We start from the raw sequence: 23,643 nt of genomic DNA on the forward strand, positions 1-23,643 counted from the left end.
GTATTTTTGTCATCTCGTATTTAATCTGTATTATTCATCGATTTTCGTAGAAAATACAAAAAAGAAATAGGCATCGTCACGGTCTCCATGCTTTCAGGAATTTCCAGGATAAACCGGGAGCGGCGCGGCGCCAGCGAGCACTGGGGCGGCGTGGCGTGGCGGCGAGCGGCGCGGGCGCAGGCTGTGCTGCGGCGGGGTGCGCTCGCGATATCATAAAGTGGCCCCCGCACCTCGCGGCCTTCAGTCCCAGCTGAGCCCCGCGAACGCCAACACGCTTTCGCGACGCCCACTCTTGCTGTAATACGTCGAGGCACAACACGCGATAGTGACCGCTTGCGCTTGCGCGCCCTTTCTCTCACCAAGTGTGATCGTGCTTCGGTACGTGAATGCAAAAACGGACTTCTCTATTCATACGATACACCTACAAGGAATCTGCGGTTTGGACCTCTGAAATATTTCAACAGGTGAGTACAATACTTTGTTTTGTAAACAGGCATAGCGAACGTTGCTGCATTTGCGAGTTGGTGGGGAAGCCGATAATGTATTTCGGTTGACTTTCGAAAAGGTCTGCACCTCCTTGAACAGCGGCCGGTGGTGGAAGCTGGACCGCGCCGCTCGGCCGCTGCAAAGTAGCCATTCCCCAGCTTGGATTACCTGTATTACCTACGTTCTGTGCACGACGTTGTACTGTTAAGGTTAACAGCTCTGACGGTATTTGTAAATATTCAGAGGCAGTGTGGTAATTAACACCGAGTCACGACTCTGTGTCTTCTTTTTCTAGAGCTGAATGTATTTAAATATTTCGCTCATATTGATGTCAAAGAGAAAAGTGGCGCTCAATTCGACGCGTGTGTTTGGTTCTTTTGTTTGCGTATTATACCCGCGTCGGGTACGAAACACAAAAACCTATTTTAATAACACCTTTTCCATGCTATAACCAGTAATTTTTAAGATGTTTATGAGACATATCAATAACATATTCGTAGTCAAACTATTTACTTAATTAAATTTTATACTATCTCCGCCCCGGGACTCCGCTCCTGTGGGAAATTCAAGTTAAAAGTACCTACCTACATAGAGATGTGCTATTTCAGGTATATTATACTCGTGTACAAAATTTCAACAAAATCCGTCAGTTTTGCGTGATTGAGTAAGACACATCCTTATTTACACATATCCTTCTTACATTCAAAATTTCGCATTTATAATAATAGAATTTTAATTATGGATAGTATTTTTTGAGTTATGTTATCACATGAACAGAAGAATCTGAATCTCTTTCAATTGACTAGCAAATAATTGAATTAAGTTAATTATTTTAATTAAAGTGCAACAGGATGCGCCTAATTTATTTTAAGTTCGGTATGAAATTGTGTTTGAGATAATTTCAAGAACGTACTTGAAAAACCCAATTAAAAGGGCATGAGCCAGTTCAAAAAAACTGATTTGTGTATATCTTTAATTGTTTGTCATTATACTTGCAGACATACCTACCTATACTTACTTTATATACTGGTCATAATTTGAAAAAATAAATATTTAAAAAAACTATAATAATATAGATAATTTTAAAGTTCTAGATTTAAATTCTACGTACCAGTATTTTTTGATATTTTTTAACTTTACCAATATGTGAAAAAAAAAATCGATTTTAGTGTTTTTACTTATGATTTTCCGCTTACCGTCCACTATCACAAGATAAAGTTCAAACAAACAAGAGAATTGCGTTTTCTCCGGAATTTTCGCGATGAAAACAAATGACGACATCGATGCAGGTTGATAACAATAGGAAATTCATTTCATTCACTTGGATTTAAAAAAAAAAACATGATACGTGTAAAATTGATGGACACCCTGGTTTACCAACGTGATATAAAAAACATCGCAACGAATTTAAAATGTCCTCCTCTATTTGAAATACTCAGAACATCAGTATTATTTTGAAATACTCGAATGCTATTGTAGAAATATGCACATGTTTTGTAACCAGACTTGACGGCAATGATTTTTTTTTATTAAAATGACATTTGGAATAATTATCCAACAGACAAAGTAATTGATTGAGTAATTGATTCATAAAGAGTGAAAAAGATGCGTTTTCAGGCAGATGTATTTCAAAAAGAAACATTTTAGAGGGTTAGAATATAATATTGATTTTATATATATATTATGATTTTTTCTGTCCTTAAAAAATTATATTTATATTCCTTTCTCCAATAATTATTTATATGACAGAAAAAATATGGAATATCATAAATCCACACGCGTAAAGTATGAGTATGTTTTTGTTATCAAGATTTAAAACAAATTTAAAGACATACAAAGTTTTTATCCGTAGCGAATATAATAATTTATAGAACATGCATTTTTAAATGGAAATATGGTATTTTACAGGTTACACGAGCGAACAGTGATTTTCTTATTTTCAATGTTATTTGTAACTTCCTAGTAACCATACACAAAAGGTGATTATTTTAGGGACTGGTTTAGTTAATTATACTTAACAATTATTCCCAGTAAAGTATCAAATCTTTTATACATATTGATAATTTACAAAATTTCTTCTATAAGTATGTTATTTTTTAATTATTACTACTGCTCAATAAGCAGGTACATATGAGTTTGTGTACAACAAAATAATTTATATTTTTTTTTACTAAAATACATAGGTGGGTTAGGATAACATAGGTTGTATATAACTTAGATTTATTCTAATTTACTAAGGTAATCTTGTTCACATTTAAAAATTATATTTGTAAATAATAAAATAATATTAAGTATTATCAAAATGATTTCGGCATTTGGCTATTTTCAACGATCTTCCAATAACCACGAGTTCTTTTTATTATATTTAGGCATCGTCATAGACATACCAATTTAATAAGGTTCGAGCTAAAATCGTTGAAAAATAAACGTTTACGACAGACCCCAACACTATTAAAATGGTTTTCGTTTAAATTTACACCGTGTATTTATATGTATATCTACTAGTCACTGTAAAATTATGTCGTTGTTATTAGAAAATAACTGCATTTAGCTGGATTATACTGGATATTCTAGTGCGAGGCGGTCATGCCATGCTGTGAAGAAATATGGGAGTTGCATAAGCTGGTTGAAGCGACTGTTACAGATTTGTTTGTATTCTCAGAATGAACAGAACATTTTGCATTTTACTTAGTTTTAACAGTCTCAGCCGACGTCACTTAATTAAAGGATTTGCCTTTGTTAAAACCGTTAAGTCAATCGACGTCTAACGATCTACCCCTAAAAATAGCCAAGAAATTTTGTCTCCAATAGAATATACATAGTAAGCCGGCAAGATAGGGTCCAACATTGTTAAAATTAGGTTATCCGGCGTTTCTTCTCAACAGGGTTGTTTGGACAATAGTTTGTTGTTTTGATAAATGCTTGTGAAGATTTTATTTCCGTAGAAATGCTCACTGAAAAATATAATATCAACATCAACTATTTTTGTATATTAACTAATTAAAATCAATTATCAAACTAACCATTCTTTAGCTTCTATTATTAAACAAAAAAGGATTTTTCTGATTTACTTTAGTTTAGTTATAAGTGTGAAGTAGTGATGACTATATTCAGAAATGTATTGTATATCCTACCTACATATTGAATGCCCATGAGCAGTTCTTTACCTCGCATTTCTATATTCCTATATGTTGAGATATTTGTATACTTGGCATACATTAATAATAAGGACTAGCTTTCACCCGCAAGAATGTCATGTCATGTTTCGTTGTCCACATTTTCGATATTAAAATTTTTGAAAATGAATTTAGTTATTTAGGTACGGGATTGATCCTGGAACTACAGGCCTACCATCAAATTTTACAGAACAATTCCAATGCAACTCAGTTCAATTTAGGAACCTAAAAAGAATCGCATTCGTACAAAAAATTAAATCGATGGTACGAATTTGCGATGCTGTTCAGTTTAGATCGTAAAGTGGATCGCGTTAAGAAATGATGGTAAGCCCCCTGGAATGACGACCGCGGTGGCGAAGTGGTAAATTGCTTGCCTATCTATATATATCCGAGTCTAACAAATACATATGTATTTGTTATAAAATATAGTATCGTTGAGTTAGTATCCCATAACACAAGTCTCGAACTTACTTTAGGGCTAGCTTAATCTATGTGATTTGTCCTAATATATTTTGATTTATCCTAATATATTTATTTATTTATTTATAACTCTGGGATAATGTAATAAGTATACCTAGGTAAATCATATATACTAATCCCGGTTCTATTTTAATATAACAACGTTTGCCTTAACTTTATAATTTTTATTTTAAACTAGTTTTTTGTTTTCATCCCCCATTATAGTCATTTGGGGGTTGATTTTTTAAAATATAGGTAAGAAAGAAAGAAAGAAAACATTTATTTGCCAAAAACATGAGTACAAATAGTCAAAATGAATTAGACCTACACGTTTTACCGAATATAGGTATGCAAATATAAATAAATAAAGAGGAGCATGCTATCCATAACAAATAAAAAAAAAAATTATAATGTACTTATACTAGCCCTAAATTCTATCCGAGTCTATCATTAAAGAAATCATTTAAAGTATAATAACATTTATCAGTTAATAAAGACTTGAGGTGCTTTTTAAATAGATTTAAATTTAAGCTTTTATATTGATTTGGAATTTGGAATTCCAAAAAAGGGTAAAAGTTTATGTTTTTAACTACATGTATACGTATAGTACCTATGCAATTTTATCATAATCGGTACCGTGGTTTAGCCGTGAAAATGGAAGAGACATATAGACAGACAGACTTTCGATTTATAATATTAGTATAGAATGGATATACGTATATTTTTGACTTTGTGCATAACTATAAAAAATATAAAAATAAAATGCCAGACATTGAATCGTGACTCACAATTCATACAAAAAATACACTCGATTGTTTGGTACCAATCCTGATATATCTTTTTCTTTTTACTTGAATATTTTCTATGTACATACACAGACCACTCAATGTGTTAGGCCATTACAAATTAAATATGTATTAAGTGAAAGGATATTTTTTATTTTGTCATACTCAGAAAGTACAGTGTCGAGTTGTGCTGTGGAGCCGGGTGGGAGATGTCAAATGCGACCCAAGGTCGGGGAAAACTTATTACGAAATTATTCCCGATCAAGACTGGGCGATAAATTTAAAAATAGAACACAAAAATAAATAATACAAGTCACACTTAAGAAAACCCTTAATCGTCTTAAACGTCGTTGATTCAAAATTGAATAACGATAATGTAATATAATTGTCAACTATAATCTGCCTAATTCCCAAAAAGAGTTTTATCCTATCGAAAAACTCATATTATAATAATTTCCATTACATATTTTATGAATGGAAATCCTTCCAATGTCTACCAAATGGATTCAATTGTATCCCAGATATAAACACAAACGAAAACAATGAGTTAAATAGATTCCTGACTGATTTGTTAATGATCAATGTAATGACAATATCGCGTGTATTATCCACTTTAGGGACAGAGTTATCCTTGAGACTTTATTACTTACGAATTAATAACACCACGAGAGACGTGCGAAGAGATCTCTCTCTTATCTGATTCCTGGTTAATTTCTCAACCGTAAAAACAGCTAGGTATGCTATTAATTATAACTAATAGTATAAATGCGAAAGTAAGTTTGTTACCTCTTCACGCTCTATCCACTTAACTAATCTTCTTGAAAATTTTCATACATGTAATTTGAAGTATATGGAGAAGGACGCAAAATTAACGCGGTCAAAGCCGCGGGAGAATGCTAGTTAAGCGTTCGGCTTAACGTAGGGAACAAATGTTTGGCGGAAACAGCATACTGTCTGGCCCTGACAGCAGGGAAAAGCCCAAAAAATTCTACATGGATGTCTTCAAGGATGATGTACATATCAATGGTCTTACAAGTATGGGATGCCGAAGATCGTGTGAGAGAGAGAGAAAATGTAGGAAAGCGGACCCTGGGCTATGATTCTTAACAGTTGCTGATTCAACCAGGTTAGATTAGAGAGAAATCTTCCAATATTAATCTAACATTGAAACTAATCAAATTTGCACATCTATAGCTATCTTATCCAGGCTCAAACGCTTTTCAGTTTATTTTTGGCAGGAACCGGTCGTATATAGTAGGTGTATGGGTAAGAACTGGTTTCCTGAGATTTAGCATCGATATGCCAATGTAGACAAATGTTGTGGCCAAGTCAAGGATCGCAAAGACGTCTGGGCTAAATGGGTATTTAGCTGGTACAGCATCATCGGAGAATGGTTTGATAGGCTTTAAACGAGAAATTGATATGTACATATTACTATTTTAATACCTAGGTTATCTCTTTTGTATAGGAGAATGCCGGGAACGTGGTCAGCGAACAATTGAATTACATTCTTTTTTTATTCCATATTATATTTTAATTTTCATAATTATATGTCAGTATACTCGTCATTGGCCTAGTCTAGTGTGGGATCATTTGTTATTTTATATGCATGTAATTATTTTCGAGAAATAAATAATTCTTATACTTATTCTAGTATAGAGTTAGGGCAAACGTACGAGTTAAACTAGTATAAAGTACAAAAACTAAATGAACGAGAGCACGAGCTTAAAAAGTAAATCGAAAAAAAATAATCAATACAAAATTAGTACCTATGCATAATCACGCATCTTTTCCTTCATAGTAATCAGTTGAATCCGGCTCATTAAGCCTTAATAAACATAACAATCGGTCCAGTAGATAATGCGTGAAGAGGTAACAAATTTACTTTCGCATTTATAATATTAGTTGGGATTAGATGCCCTTAATAGTAAGCAAGATCATTGAGAGGTTTATTTATAAAAAATAACGTAAAGAAGGTTAAACCTTCGGTTTAAAAACATTAGTCGTATCGCTAGATTTGACGTTATTTATCATAGATTTTTTTTTTGTAATTAAGAACATTCGCCTATCAATAACGGGTTACGGGGCGCGAATAAATTGTATTCGTTATCTGCATTTAAATAGTAAATAAATGTTTATCGTTCCATGGCTCTGAGACTGTATTTATTTTAAGGTACTTCCATAATACGTACTTATACGATTGTCTTTAAACTTTTTAAACATTTGAATAAGTTTTGAACCGCGTCTCATTGCAGATAAATATGTTTAGGTAAGTCGTTTTACAACATATAATAATCTTAAACAATAGCTTTTGCTCTAAGCTTCGCTATTATGAATGTCGTTTTCACCCCTTTCATACCTTTAGTGATGACATATGTAAAATAAATAAATATATTAGGACAAATCACACAGATTGAGCTAGCCCCAAAGTAAGTTCGAGACTTGTGTTATGGGATACTAACTCAACGATACTATATTTTTATAACATATACATATATAGATAAACATCCAAGACCCGGGCCAATCAGAAAAAGATCATTTCCCATCATGACCCGACCGGGGATCGAACCCGGGACCTCTCGGTTCAGTGGCAAGAACTTTACCACTGCGCCACCGAGGTCGTCAAATTCCGTAAGCGAGAACAATAAATAAAAATTATTCTGTTTAAACTTTCCAGTTTCTTCTCTGCTTTGATATCTGAAATACCTGACCCAATCAGCGTCTATTATTTATTGTAAACTGTATTTTTGATTTTTGCATTATTGGAGACGAAATAAACACTTTTTTATAAAACTGCTTAAAATTTTACGATACTCGTGTTCTATTCGACATTTTACGGCACAAGTGTGGACTTCTAGATTTTTGTAATGTCATAAAAATAGTTTTTAACGAGGCCCGATACATGTAATCATATATCGGCTCCGTCTATGATAAACAACTTACATTTGCATGATTGTATCATAAACTATTGCTATTGGAGTTATGGATTTCTAGCTAATATGGAGTATAATCGATGCGTGCTTCAACCAGAAGATAAAGGGAAAGGTACAGATATGCTAATGAGTGGTCAGAACGAGTTCCATAGTGTCAAGCATTAAAACCAAGGCGTTCGGCGCATTCATTAGATAAATTGCTGTTGCATCAAAGTTAAAATCAACATTTATTTGAACGTTTGTTTACTAATGTGGGCGGGTAAGCTCGACTACTGGGGTATTATTTAATCTGTGCCTCGACGCACTGGGACTCGACAGGCTGTGCTACATTAGTATCGTCAAAAATCGACACATCCGATAATGTTGACATAAATTTTAATGGAAACTTTGCCTTGTTAATAGGTACAATATGTTCTTATATCAATCTATCTTGATTAGCGTTTCGTTAGTACGCACGCATGTACCTGCGGGATACCGCGCATACGCGAGCACGTGTGTAGGGGTTCCGTCAACTTTTAATGGACTACATTTATGATGACCACAGTTCATATACATGGATGGAAATTCTTCCAATTCTACAAAAATGTATTGTTATTATTTAATGCCAGCAAGTAAAAAAAATAAAGTTTCAAGTTAGTACATTACATTTATTATTATGAAAAAGCTGTAGCTTGTAGTACAAAAAGTATCTGTTTTTTTTTTTTGTAAAACGTATCATGAAATTTCCCTTGAGTTTAATTTCGAGTGAGCTTGGCCTTTGTACACTGTATTATTTTTTGAAATGATCTTCTCCAATAGTTTATGATAACATACTTACTTCTCCGACCACGGCTAAACGAAGGTGCTTATTTTCTTTTGTATCAAAATATTTTAAAATCACAATACATTTTTAAATTGGTAATTTATCGTATGAACCTTAATACATGGTCAGACTACTAAATACATTGTTGATAAGTAAGTATGCTCGCATGTTTGCCTAATATTTTAAGTATTTCATGCAAAAATGTATTTATCTATCTATACACGCCTAGTTTACTGATAGCCAACGTTTTATGGATTTGAAACGTGCACTTGAGCGCCAATGTCAAAGCATTTCGTCATTATTGATTCCTAAAATGAAATCAGGAAAACTAATTCCAATGTCGAAGATGCACACTTACACGTGCATACATAATGAAGTACTTACACTAAACTGACCGTCTATTTAGTTAGAGGACACTAAAAATAAAACACTTAAATTTTATTCTCCCAATTCTGATTATCTGAGGTTTTCTTTTTTTCTTAAAGAAATGCTCGACCTCGAATTCGATTATTTACATCAAAAACATTTAAGAAACACCCCTCCGAAGGTTTGGCATCATCTCATCTGCTAACAAAGAGCTGACCGCACATTTTCCAAATATACTCTCACATTACACTCTCAATTAAATTATCTTTCATATAAATAAAAAACCTTTTGGCAAAACTACGAGATGCCTCGGACAGTCATGCAGATATTTTAAACTTTTTGACGTCGGGAGTTAAAAATTAGCCGACAAAGGGAACACACGTACCTAAATTGACGATATATGTCCTACACGGGTATTAAGCGCAGTCCAACAATGGAATACAAAGTTGACTCGCAGTTAACACATTCCGTTAAGTACTACCAACAAGGAAAATCTATTCGCTTTCACGTACCAACCCGATGTGTTTGTTTACAATATGCATCCGTTGCGAAAACCTTACTGGTGCCATGTCGTAATGTAATTTACCAGACAAATGTTTAAGATTTACTAACTGCCGTATCCTGCCGTCTGCGTCTTAATAACACTAAACCCAATAGGGTAGTTGCTTGTGTATAAAATAAAATTTATAAATTCATATAGGTAATACACACATATCACAAACACACGTTGGTCAAATGTCTTTCATGTCACTTTAATTGATCGATTTTATGTATAGTAACAGTCTTTTGTATTTTTTGCTCTCATAAAACTACAATTAAAATGCTTTTTGACTTCAACATTTGTGAAGTCACGAGTGCCAACTGTAACACATCGATCAAATTTGACTTGATGGTAACTACCTTATTTATATGTATGTAGGGTACCTATTTCGTACGTAGGGTAACAAAGGGAAACTTTATTTCTTCTTTTTGTTACTACTTACTTATATGGTATGGTAAAATTATTCGAGAAAAGAAAACTAAAATTGTAGCATATAACAATATACATACAGAAAAATAGTTTTTACTTATGTTCGATAAATTGGCTGATTGGAATATAAAGAAACCATGAACATATTGATGAAAACTCTGTCATGCTTACCATGAGCAAAGAAATTTAGAAATTCATTCCTAAGGAGGTAAATGTAATGAAAAAGAGAACTTCACACAGGTGAAGCCGAGGGTATACGCTAGTTTAAATTGCATTTTAACATTTTTGGCCGTGAAGGTGTTCTATTTTCTTATCACATCACGTGTCACAATTGGACATTGCCTGCACTAGGTAAAGCAAAATATTATCGGTATTCTACTCTGTATGCAACATATAAATAAAGTTAGGTTGCAGCCGGATATATAATATTAACAATATTATGCACGTGTAACCTATATGATTGTGTATGACTGGGTATATAGGCTGGTGGAAGGACAGCGCTAGCACCTGACACCAGAGATGGGTTTACACCAAGTATTTTCCCGATTAATTACTAAACAGAGCGGCGCTCGGAGCAAACCCATCTACTAGTTGGATTTACGTCTGACTTTTTGGAAATAATCTGTTAAAAACTGAGAGCAAACCCATCTATGCCTGGTACACAAATTTTCAAAGTTTTAAAACGGCTGGAACTTTTTCGATGTCGCCTCTCGTTCTCGCTCCACCTTTTCGCGCAAGTCGACCACCCTCTTTCTCCCATACCCGAGTGTTCCGAGTTGCATTCCTTTCAAAGCATACATGTGACATCATCAACCGACCTCGATATCGACCGACATCGACCCGTGTCGAGAGTTAAAGTAAACTAGTTATATTTTCATATTTAAGTTATTACCTAGTCATTATGTATCTTAGAACATAAAAATAAGTACCTAATAGTATGTTTTCGGTTTTTGTATATCATGCGTACATTACACTCTAAGAAAAAAGTTACACTCAAATCTTGCAAGCAAAATTGTACGATATCTGTTAGAGTTGTGCAGCATACAATGTACACATTGTGGTTTCCCGTGTCTGATGGTGCCTATTATTCGCATTCACAACACAAGAAAAATCACAACAAGCTAATGAGCCCGTTCCGTGTGATCATTATTTAGGTACTTGCAAAATTTCAGATTCATTATACTTTATATAGGTACCTTTACTTATTTGCGTGTCGACGCGCTGTAATGTTTTCACAATTATAATTTTTCGGACAAGTGTTGTTGCTGTGGCCACGTGTTGTCGCCATGACCACCATTAAAAGACAAAGACAAAGATTATTTATTTGCAAAAACATGAGTTTACATGTTTTTACAATGTGGTGTTAAAAGAGAAGCTTAAAATAAAATTATTAATACACTAGAAAATATTTTATTCGCCACTAAATTATAAATATAATAAAAATTACACTGTTTCTTAACATAATATAAAATACCTACTAAGATATATTTATTGAATATACAGAACTAATATCTATTTACATGACTACTATCCATCTTGATATGAACCACATTTGTTGTATGAACAAAGCTTGTGCAAATCAGACAAAAATAATATTAAGTGATAATTTGGCGATGTTTCTCAATGACGATTTAGCAATAAATCAATTACGTTCGGCTTTAGGCAAAGTTCAAGTTCAAATTAACCATGGGCTAGCATAGCATTAGTTTATTTGCATTATCTTTTATTAATTTACGGAAATGGAACGTCTGTGCTCATCAGATCCATGAACAACGATATAGATTTTAATTACTCAATTTATGCAAAGTTATTAAAACCATTTAAGTTAAAAAATATATTATAACGGATAAGATATATTCATATTTAGTTTTTTTTTTCTTCTTCTAATAATTTTGAGACATTAGACCAAGAAAACTATAGTTTTCTTGGTCTTTGTTGGTGCCATTAAATAGCTTCCTAATCATCACTGATTTAATTAAAAGCTCGGTAGGTTCTACACAAATCAATCTCAATTAGTTTTAACAATTACTAAATGAGTGAAAACGAATAAAAGTTGAACAGAAAACTCGTAACACTTGGACGGTAAATTACTTGTTTTGATCTCAAATTATTATTGCTTCTCAAGAAACTGAATCAGTCTGGTTCCTAATTAGAAGATCAGTTAACGGCTATTAAACGAGAATTTTTACAAATTGCCCTACTTTTGGATGACATATCTATTATTAGAAGTATTTACGGTATGGAACTTTAGAGAATACTGCCGTCTAGAAATATCCGGATTTATTTGGATGGGCTGCTCTCATATCAACAAAATGAGACAAGTTAGTCGTATGTTTGTTTTTGAGAACTTTGGACTTTTCAAACAAATAGTCAATTACGTCATAAAATCTAAAAATGATTTAGATGTTTTAGATAGTTAATTAACTTACGACTTTCGTCAACATAACCTTTGGTTAAACAACAATGTATTGTGATTTTTATACAAATAAATTATTTGCGCAAAGACCCCGAAACTGGGCTGGGAATTTTGAAGTAATCTGTGTTGTTTTAATTTCTCTTACCGAATAGGGTACTATCCTATACCTAGTTAAAAGACAAAATGTTATTATTATAATAGTGTAGTGATAGGTTATTGAATATCGCTAATTATTTTTTTATTTTAAGTGTTTATTTTTAGATGTCATCAAAATAGAATAGGAACGGTTTTTGATAAGTGGCGTCACTTCCTCTATCATATAAGCTTGAACCTATGTTCGTACACACAAATCCTTACGGATATCGATATTTGCTAAAATGTTTGATTTAATTTGTTAAAAAAAAATCAGAATCAGAAGCCCTATTGCATTATGCTAGAACACTTTCGAAATATGTTTACGCTTGAATTTCTAGAGTGGGAAATATTCCGCTTGATTCTAAAATCGATTCAACACATCGACTTCCAATCGCGTGATTATGTAATAATTATCTCTCTTAATTCACCAACTCATTACCCACTGTGCTCGTTGATGAAATCGATCATAATCATTTGCCTTGAATTTTTTTTATCATTATTACAAATATGAATGAACATATATACCTATGTGTAACTAACTCATATTTTCTTAGGATTTTCATTTTTTCACAGACCTCCTCTTTGTGATTCGTGAACTTTGTGTATTAATTTATTGAAAGATTTTATCTCAATATAAATTTATTTAATAAATATATTATTTTATTGTGTGTATTCATTTATGTAAAGAATATAGGTACGGAATAAGTTGTCTGAATAATTGATTTTATAAAAATATATATTTTTCCGTTCCGGTTGACATCTTGACTGTACCACTAGCAAAAAGAGTAATTATATGAAAATAAACGATTGCACAAAAAGGTGTTTTTACTGCACGTGAGTTTTTATGCGACAGAAAAAATTTAAAATTTCCGAAATGGATTTGTTTTCAAAAATACATTAAACTGGCGGCGGTTGAATACATGGCCATAGAAGTTTGACATTACGATGTGCAGGGCCTTGATCTTAGATAACAACGGCTAGGTACTATTGAAATCCGATAAGCCGGTTTTCCCGTAATTCTTTCGTAATTGGAAAGAAAACTTTTCCCCAATATAAGCAAATTACCTCATAAGGTGCTATTGTACTCGTATTTGGTGATTCATCTCGACCACGCAATATTTTCACAGTTTTCCTTGGCGCGGTTTTCAGTTTCGTAACTGGCTTCCGAATATCGAAGGCTAAGCGTTGTGTAATACAATATAACACTCGTAAAACAAAATATTTGTTTTTATGTAAGTCGAATATCCGGGAAATAGGTTTGATTCTTCTTGAAGGTAGGGCGTCGGGTTGATGCTGACGTAAGTAGATTATAATACTTCGATGAGGTGAGTTGTGGAACAATTGGGCTGTTCACAAACTGGTCACGGGCAAAACTTCTACTTCAAGGGTGATATTTATAAAATAAGAGAAGTACAGTATATACCTACTAGTTAGCTTCAAGTTTTGACATCTGAACAAGAAAAATATTTGTTTATGTATCCTTACGTTATCTTCAATCGAATGCATCCATGCCTCGTCTACTTGATCTTCCTAACGACATGTCCCTGCTGAACAAATATAAAATTTAATGAATGTATACTAAGAAATGAACAAAACACAAAGTGACTCAAACTCCGAGCCAGATCAGCAAATAAAAATGAATTGGTACATGTCACATCTATATATACTTGAAGCCATAAAAAAATCGAGAATTGGGACCCATTTCTAGACCTTTGTACTTACTCGTCATATACCTATCCCTCCCTATCCCACTTTTGTGGGGTCAGTAACCTCCGCCACTTCTCCCTGTCTGATGTTAATCGATCTGTTACTTTTCTCCCTTTCTAGCCGAACGCAATCCAAACGCAATATTTTCTTCGTACTATCATCTATTTTTAATACTAATACGATTCATTTCAGGTATCGAACGATACACAGTTATTTAAAATAATTTTTATTTACTTAACGCTATTTCTAACAAATTAATCTTTGTATACAGCAAAACATACAGAAATGTTGTTTCTTAGTCTAAATAGTGGAATTTATCTAACTACTAACAGAGTAATCTCCTGCAATATAAAGTACTAATTCCACTTCATATTGTAATTTGTTTATACTGACACGGAGCGGCGTTAACATAACTAATTAAACAAATTAGTGCATCCGTATTTTGTAACAGCTATTCGTTTTTATACCTATCTTAATTCCTCACGGGGGTAAATAACACTATCATTTTTTTGTAATCATTTCCGAAATCAATCATTTATAAAAGCGACATTACTACAATAGATATTAATTATTTTAAAGTCAGATTAAAACTAATTCTTGTACTTGTTAAAATTTGAAAAATTGTAATGACAGAGCGGCCGCAGCGGTCGAAACGACACCCTATATCAACATCCAAGTGTGCACTCCTTCCTAGTGTGTTCAGGTATTGCGCACTTTATTGCAAACTAGCGCCCCGTCTCGGCTTCGCTCGGGTAAAAATATAGTAAATTATACACCTAAGCCTTCCGCAGGGACCACACTATCTATTAGTGAAAACCGCATGAAAATCCGTGCAGTAGTTTTTGAGTTTATCGCGGACAGACAGACAGACGCGGCAGAGGACTTGTTTTATAATATTTAAGTATAAGGCAGTAAGGATAAAATGTTTAGTTTTTACACTCGTCTTAATCTTGTTATGTGTTAAGTTGGCTATTTTATTATTATACTGTTAGTATCTTTCCACTGAACGGTCCATTCACACCTCGTTACAGAACTTAAACTAATGAAGCAAATCTAAACACTCATTCGATTTAGAGTGCTGGATTCGGTACACTTCTATTGAGGGCATCTCTATCACAAATTTTAGAATAGCGAATGTTTATTTGTACATTTTGTGTACAGTCTCCATTGTTTATACTTTCCTCCAAAGATGGTGATACGATACAACGTATTAACGTAAAATTCCAAGAACAAATCGAACAGTCGTATTTTTTATTTGTTCTTGTATTTTTAATCAGAAATATAATAAATACTAGCTATACTAGTTACCGCGGCTTCGCCGGCTTAAATTCCCTCGCGAACAGTTTGTTTTGTGTTCTCGCTTAGTATCCGTGAAAGCAATAAATTGGCGTTGGTCCTCACAAATTTAGCCGCGAAACGGCGGAAGGTGATCAAACGTGAATATAAGGAAACTCTCTTCAAGGGATCTATCTCTGTAGCCTGTACACATTAACCAGTATTAGATGATAAACCTTTCAAATATTCCTAGAAACAAATTCCACTAAATATCAAAGTTAGTTATTGTGCACATGGTCGAAATACTACATTTGCGCCTTGCGTAACGCATACACGACCGGCCATTATTATTTTCAAGAATCAATACTTAAAATTGACCTTGAATGCCAGCGTAAGGTATACACGAGGTCCATCAATCCAAAACTAAATGGAGAAGAACTGTATTCTTCTCCAGAATAGCCACTTCATCAAAATCCGTTTTCGAATATGATAAAATTCCATCTATTTAATCATACGATTGTAATGTCTTCTACATTCATTTATTCATTCATTTCTTTATTGGTGTAAAAACATTATCTTGTAAAATTATAGATGAAGCATCTTCATATACTTCTGATTCTGATGCAAACGCAGGTAATAAATATAAAAGACGGGAAGTACATGATTAGTTTCATTTGAATAAACGGAAGATACTCCGGCGACATCGCAGAAGGACAGTCGTATTACCATAAGTTGTCAATGATTCACTTAAATTATATTTTCTAACGTGGGAATTAGGTGTCATCATAGAACACGAAAACCGTGGGGAGACCTTGACATAGAATAAAAATTAAGTTTGCTTAAATCTGTGGAGTCAGCATAAGATTTTGCGATAATGTAATAGCATCGAAAACATCAGTTATGGAAAATTAATAATTAATGGTTTGTACTACACAGGCACTGTTCATTTTCTTTAAAGATTTGAAGTTGTATTTTTTATTCTCGCAAAAAACTCAACACAGTTTTTTCAACATTTTAATTCCCATTATTTAATATGGTTTACTTTACCTACGTTTATATCTATTATGCTTTAGTTTCGTAGAATATAATGGTTGAAAAATTCAAAACACTTAACATCGTTATTTGATCGTTATAATGTTATAAGGTAGTCCTTATAATGGTATGTTTATCAGGTCAAAATGAGATTTTATGTGGTAGTTTCTTACCACAAATCCAATCCAATATCCTAGTTACATCTTCTACGTAGATTTCTCAACACCTTATAGTTCCATATCTACCTCAGCCAGTCCACAAGTCGAACATAATAAAAGTTATAATTGCCAACCACTCGTACATTTTATCGCGCGCATTTCCTTTTGTTTCGCAACTATGTTGCGACAAAATATTAATATCATTGCTGTCGTTAATTGATCGAGATTCCGTCATCTCGTAAAGTGACTATAAATTGGAATTTTAACTTATTATGGTGTTAGTTAAAAATAAATTTTGAATCTTAATAATTAATAGCCTATAAACAGTACACGTAATTTATGTGATTTGTTTACGGGCACAGTATTCGCACATCGATTGGTCACTTTCATTGAATCCACTTATCGTTATGAAATGGTTATATATATATTAAATAGGTTATTTTATTTCCTTTAGTTGCGCCCATTTCTCATCATCCATTGTATTCTTATTATATCCATTTACTTTAAAATAGTATTTATGTAGGCATTCTCCTTTCACGGTAATTTAATATATACAGTACTTATATCTACAGATTGTGTGATATTTTAAGAAGCGAAAGTAATTTTATTTATTTACTTCGCTTCCACGTGGCAACTTTAGTGATCGTAATGACATTTCAATTGGTGGTCTGTGAAGATTTTCTGAATAAATTATTTGATATAGAAGGGATTAGGTAGAAATGTTCTAGCAAAAACCTTAACCTAAACGCGTACCTTAACCCCTGATTACGTTGGCGTGCTTTGTATGCCGCAAGAACATGAGCACTGGCTCTGTTGAGGTATTCGTGACCCCTAATGGGATGGTCCTATCCCGCTATATTTGTATATTAGGATACTCTAATCAACAGTCCTCCACAGCTATCAAACTATTGCCAGGAAAATGATCATCGACATGATTCATTTTTTTTTAACACCGGTTCTTTCCATCTCTTTCTATCTTCAGCCATCATTATGACCTCCCTGTACGACACCACTCTCTCCTTTATTTGGCCCATATCAGCCCCTCTTTGATTTATTTATTTAAGTTTATTATAAAAACATGTAAAAGACGCCTTTCCTTTTCCTCTGTTATTATTATATACTAGCTGCGCTTCGAGGCTTATTTATCGTGTAAATGTGGGTATAGATTATATTCTATTATAGATTATATTCTTACCCATGTACCAAATTTCTTGTAAATGACGTTTCGTGAAAGAATAACAAATATACATACATCCAAAATATTGCTTTTATAATATTAGTATGATGGCTAATAAATATATACGTACTGGAACTTAGTTGTTTGTAAATATAAGAAAAAAATGGCAACAAATAAGAGACAGCTTACAATAGTGGACTTTGTCGTACAAGCGCCTTAGCTCAGCTTACGGTACAGATTGTTGTATGTTTTTAAAAAATATGTCTGTGTAAATGTGTTAAGATGTTTGTCACTCACTCATGCAAAATGTACGGACGTATTTCAAGGAAATTTGTGATATGGAGATGTCATCCCGAAATTCTCCAGCCCGGACCAGCCAATACTCCCAGCTAACATGACTTATTGTAATAAGTTTCAGCCTATTACCGACAAAACTCCTTTAGGATCTAGACAGAGGACACGTCACTAGTCGTTGTACTGTGTATAACCAACAAAGACTTGTAGACAATTGTAATCAGCAGACACGCAGCTCAAAGACAGTTTAAGTAATTGTGGTCTTTAAACTGGTTACTCATCACTGAATAGGTGTAACCCATTCTTATTATGAACACAGAGAATTAAAATAGAAAAGTAAAAAATCTAGAAACATTTTTGATAGAAATCAAAAAGTATTTTCATAAAAAAAATATGATTAAATTGCTTTTAGTTTTTTATTAAATTACAATACAAAATCCATTAAATTACAATACAAAACCAGTGATATTTTGTGAAAAAAGTTATATATTTTGAAAAATAATTTCCGTGTCGTTTGCCTTACACAGCGCCATTTTTGTTTTTACGTAAATTATTTAAGAATTATCAAAATTATTCGACGTTGTGGCATGTATTGTATTGAGCTGGTAGTCATCCATGTCAGTCAGTGTGCATCAAGCTTTAACCAAACAAAGTAAATATCGAAAGGAACAAGTAACCGTTAAGCCGTTAAGTTGGCACACATAATCTCACTGGCATCATTTACAACTGGGCCTACTACGTCTTCATACTGAGGATCGAACAGTGACAACGATAATGAGGTGTATTGGGTGAGGTCGCCACTATACGTACTGTCTCCCTACATTCTATGATAGCATCGATAGTTCATTCTATGGCCACATTGATTTAAATCGTTGCCATAACGCAGATGAAATGTCGTTCGATATTTAAAGATTACCGTTATTTTTAAATCAAGTAACAAATATTTGCATGACCGTATTTTCTTGCATCTGATAAAGATATAATTGATTACATACATTATAATCTTTTGTAATGTAGGTCAGTAATAATATTTGACATAGTGCACAATGCTTTTTTGGTAGGTATTGTATATTTTAGATTGCTGATAATATGTAACGGCACCATCGAGTTTTTTTTCTTTTTTGTTGATCTATGACTATATGGTATGTCTATCTTTATAATAAATACATTTTGTAAATTATGATTTTTTGTCAATGAGAATTTTAACATTCCTAACTACAATCAATATACAAATAACCATACTTATTATTATTTTTTTTAGATCAGTGCAATCAAATTGAGACTATAAAATGCGATGATTCTTTTAGTGGTGTAACATTACTGGTCAAATTGGTAAATACATAATTAACACTGGCGGCTTTCGGTCGAGCATATGATGCGATCCTCTAATTTCTAATGCAGAATTCCATCCCTTTTTACTCAATCACTCCTATATGTAAATGTCAAATATTGTTATATTTATTTATTTTTTGTTAATAAATAACAAAATGAACTTTGTAAACTGTAGTCACGTTTTCAGGCACCGTCGTGCGGGTCGCGGTGACCAATATGCGTTGATTACATTACCTTGTGCTTGTTATCGGCGCAAATCTGCTTTAGCCACGGACGATTTGACGCCATCTTGCTTTCACCTTTACTATACACTAGCCGAGCAACAGAAATCGGAAAATAAGATAGAAGTGCCATGTTGTATTTTTTTACAAGCTTCATATTTAAGATTAGTCTGCACTCAGGAAATCATAATAGAATAGCCTATGTTGTTCCTGAAAGTTTTGTCTATCTCTGTGCTAAATTTTATGCATATCCGATAGTTTTTAAATTTATTCATTACAAACAAAAATACAAATATTTTCTCTTTATAACATTAGTTCTAGTGGCTAGTTCCCCATTTAGTAACCCCTTTCTTTAGTATATTATTATCATAATATATATTTTGTGATAATTGTACAGGAGTAAATATTTCGATTTACCTGAGAAACTTTTCTAAATCCTAACTAATATTATAAATGCGAAAGTAAGTTTATTCGTTTGTTGCCTCTTTACGCTCTATCTACTAAACCAATCTTCTTGAAATTTTGGAGTATGGAGAAGGACATAGGGTATAATTTATCCTGTAAAATTAAAAAGCTAGCAATACATACTTAATTGCAAAAAAATACTGAAATTTTGCATCACTCACGCTAAATTCACGTAGGTAGCCAGCCATGTTAGGTATGTAAATCTTTAAATTATTTTTGAAAATAATTTAAAGTTGATATTTGGAAGACGATTTCCTATCTAGTCTTGTAATGTTATTTTCAATTCTACATTATTACTTCACTAAAACTGATTCTTGTAGATTAGGAACAACATTACTCGACGCGCAAAGGTTGCCACAGTTTCAAGAATCGTTTTTTAAGCATATTTTTATTTATTTAATTGTAAATTTGATTTTATTTAATTATAAAAACATGTAATATATTTATCAGATTTAATATATTTATTTATAACTGCGTTACTGAGTGAGTGACTGACATACAACGCACAGCCGAAACTACTGGTCGTAGAAAGATGAAGTTTGGTGTGTAGGTTTCTAGGACAGTGAGTGTAGGGAAGCACTAAGAAAGGATTATCTGAAATTCCCACGGGAAACGCACTTTTACTCACATACGAAGTTGTGGGCAAAATCTAGTAACATTTAAAATAATAATGACAAAAACTGGTTTTTGGCGATCAGATTGTTATTAGCACGTAATTATTTTAATTCAGTCTATGCAGACGAAGTCTCGGGCTAAATAGAAACAAAATGAAAAGACCAGCCAATGTAAAGGTCACTGGGCTGACCTTATCTGTGACAAGACAGCTGATTCTGAATCACTTTTGTGGATTCTGCACGGAAAGGTCATCAAGTTTTCAACTTCAATTGCCAATTAATATGCGACTATCAATTAAGTAAGTAGACTTCGAGCGGCGTGTTTTCGCCCTAGAATAGGACCACGCCGTCCGGTGACGGCTGATGGGCAACAATAGCACTCCCGAACAGGGTTAACGTCAGGCAGGCGGTCGGTCGTAAATACTTAGACAAATGAAAATGGAAACAATTAAGTAGACCTTGGCTTTTTTATTCTCATACAAAAAAGGTATAAAATATTTTTTGAAAATTATCTTTTAGTTTTAAAGACAGACGAACAAAATGAAAAGAAGACAGCGGAATATTATTTTTGGTAAATAAATTTTTTTGTTAAATTTAAATGGTTTATAAAATTTCACTCAACCAATCAGTACTAACGAGCTCTTTCTACTACAAAAATACTTCACGTTTTCTTATTTTGAAGAACAAAAAAAATACATTTTTCTAAATAGCAGCGGTAGCCGCCTGCTGCTTTGTCCACGTTTTCATGCGATAAAAGGTACGTCATGAAGATCTATCTGTATACTAACTTTTGGCCGTGGCTTCGCCCCCGTGAATTTCTCTGAACTTCACCCCGATCATAGTAATTTGGGGGTTGATTTAAAAAAATATATAGTCTATTTTTGATTGGGGGTCCAGTCGGTTTAGCCATGAAAGCGGAACAGATAGACAGATCGTCAATATAAATAAATAAATATGTACAAATCATACAGATTGAGCTGGTCCCAAAGTAAGTTCAAGACTTGTGTTATGGGATACTAACTCAACGATACTAAGTATATTTTATAATAAATACATGTATAGATAAACATCCAAGACCTAGGCCAATCAGAAAAAGAATATCAGTATCGTAGTAATTCCACACTTTTGCCACCAGGCGGCTTTGTTCAGAATTGGCGAACTCAGTACATTGCGTAGTATGTTTACCGCAAGGAAAGACCAGCAATGTAGTTTCGCAAACTGTTTGCCCAATACCGTGAAGCCTGCGTTAAAGTTAACGTTAACGATTATTAACAAAAACTAGCACTAAGTCTTCTCGGTAAGTTAACGAGTTTTCAGCAGTTTGAGACAAATAACAAAGTAGGTACTCGTTACCCGTTTCGAAAGGACATTATCTGAGATGATGTCGAAAGAAACTCATTTTCATTAAAAAACATGTTTCTTTTAATATAATTGTCCTAGCATGAACCTTTCGGTAATTATATTTGTGACTATCCACGGGTAAATGTACATTATGGGATTTCACTTGCATATTTTTACGTATTATACTCAGATGTGCATAATACATCGTAAGCGCTGCCCTCGTAAAGATACAATTATTATTCAACAGTCCTATGGCAAGTGAAGTAGCAAATAGGTACATAGCAAATTTCGACACTTTCCCGTTCGCAATATTTTCAGCCATCGCTAAAACTTAGTCGCGATAAGCCACCTTTGTTATGTGCCTATAACAGTATTGTTACGGTCACGTTATGTGATCGAGAATCAAGTAATACTAAACATTTGAAAAATTGTATTAGTATTAATAACCGTCACGCTCAATATCGCAAAAGACACACATAAACACAATAATGAAAAGACATTTTAATAGATCAGTTTTAATAATCACGAGATTTACTATTTTTCGGTCTTATTAAAGTATATTAGAAATGCTTTTTGACTCCAAAATCCGTGATGTCACTATATATGGAGCTTGTATGACATTAATATATATATATATATATATATATATATATATATATATATATATATATATATATATATATATATATATATATATATATATATTAATGTCATACAAGCTTTGACATTAATATATATATATATATATATATATATATATATATATATATATATATATATATATATATATATATATATATATATATATATATATATATATATATATATATATATATATATATTAATGTCATACAAGCTCCATATAAAGTTTAGTTTTTGAGTTGAAGAATAGCTAATTGAAACATTGATTTGCTGTTATGATTTATTTATTCATTGACACATAGGTAAATATTATACTCAAAACAAGGCTTCAGTTTAAAAGCATAGTTGTAGTTAATTATATACTTTACTTATGTCAGTCGTTACGATTCAGTGTAAGTTTCATCATATACAATGCCATAAATACATATTATGCATACTTCCATAATAATATCCATACTAATATGTTTGTTTGTATCAAACAAATCAAAAGCTAATGGACGGATTGATGAATTTTTTCACAGAGTTAGACGACGCGTTCAGGAGCAACCTAGGCTACTTTTTTATGGCTTGGAAGCCGTTTTCCTAGAGATGACGCAATATCATGTATCCCAATCTTCATCTTTTTAAAATACGAGTTCTGAAGGTTGGGTCTTGGTCTTGGACATTAAAATTAATTTCAAATCATCTCGCGTTATCTTTCATGCTGGTATGGGAGCAACAAAAACATAAAAAGTGCCCGCTGTAGATTGTAGAAGTCAATCATACGAACAGGCTATAAACTGGAGGTTCTTCTCATGGGCTAGCAAATTGTCACAATTTAATCTCAAATCAAGCAATAAGCCTACGACACAGCTAAA

The 23,643-nt window shown here is 33.0% G+C and overlaps 1 protein-coding gene across 2 annotated transcripts in view; it reads left to right on the forward strand.

Annotated features, from left to right (window-relative positions):
• Positions 1 to 228: 228 nt before the first annotated feature.
• Positions 229 to 23,643, forward strand: part of LOC128682842 (uncharacterized protein) — an 81,221-nt gene continuing 57,806 nt past the window's right edge. For both annotated transcript variants that reach the window (XM_053767771.2, XM_053767772.2), the window contains exon 1: positions 229 to 464. The gene's annotated coding sequence lies outside the window, so the exon portion shown is untranslated. The remainder of the gene's footprint in view (positions 465 to 23,643) is intronic.

Source organism: Plodia interpunctella, chromosome Z, assembly GCF_027563975.2.
Source record: "Plodia interpunctella isolate USDA-ARS_2022_Savannah chromosome Z, ilPloInte3.2, whole genome shotgun sequence".
In the NCBI taxonomy this organism is placed as follows: domain Eukaryota; kingdom Metazoa; phylum Arthropoda; class Insecta; order Lepidoptera; family Pyralidae; genus Plodia; species Plodia interpunctella.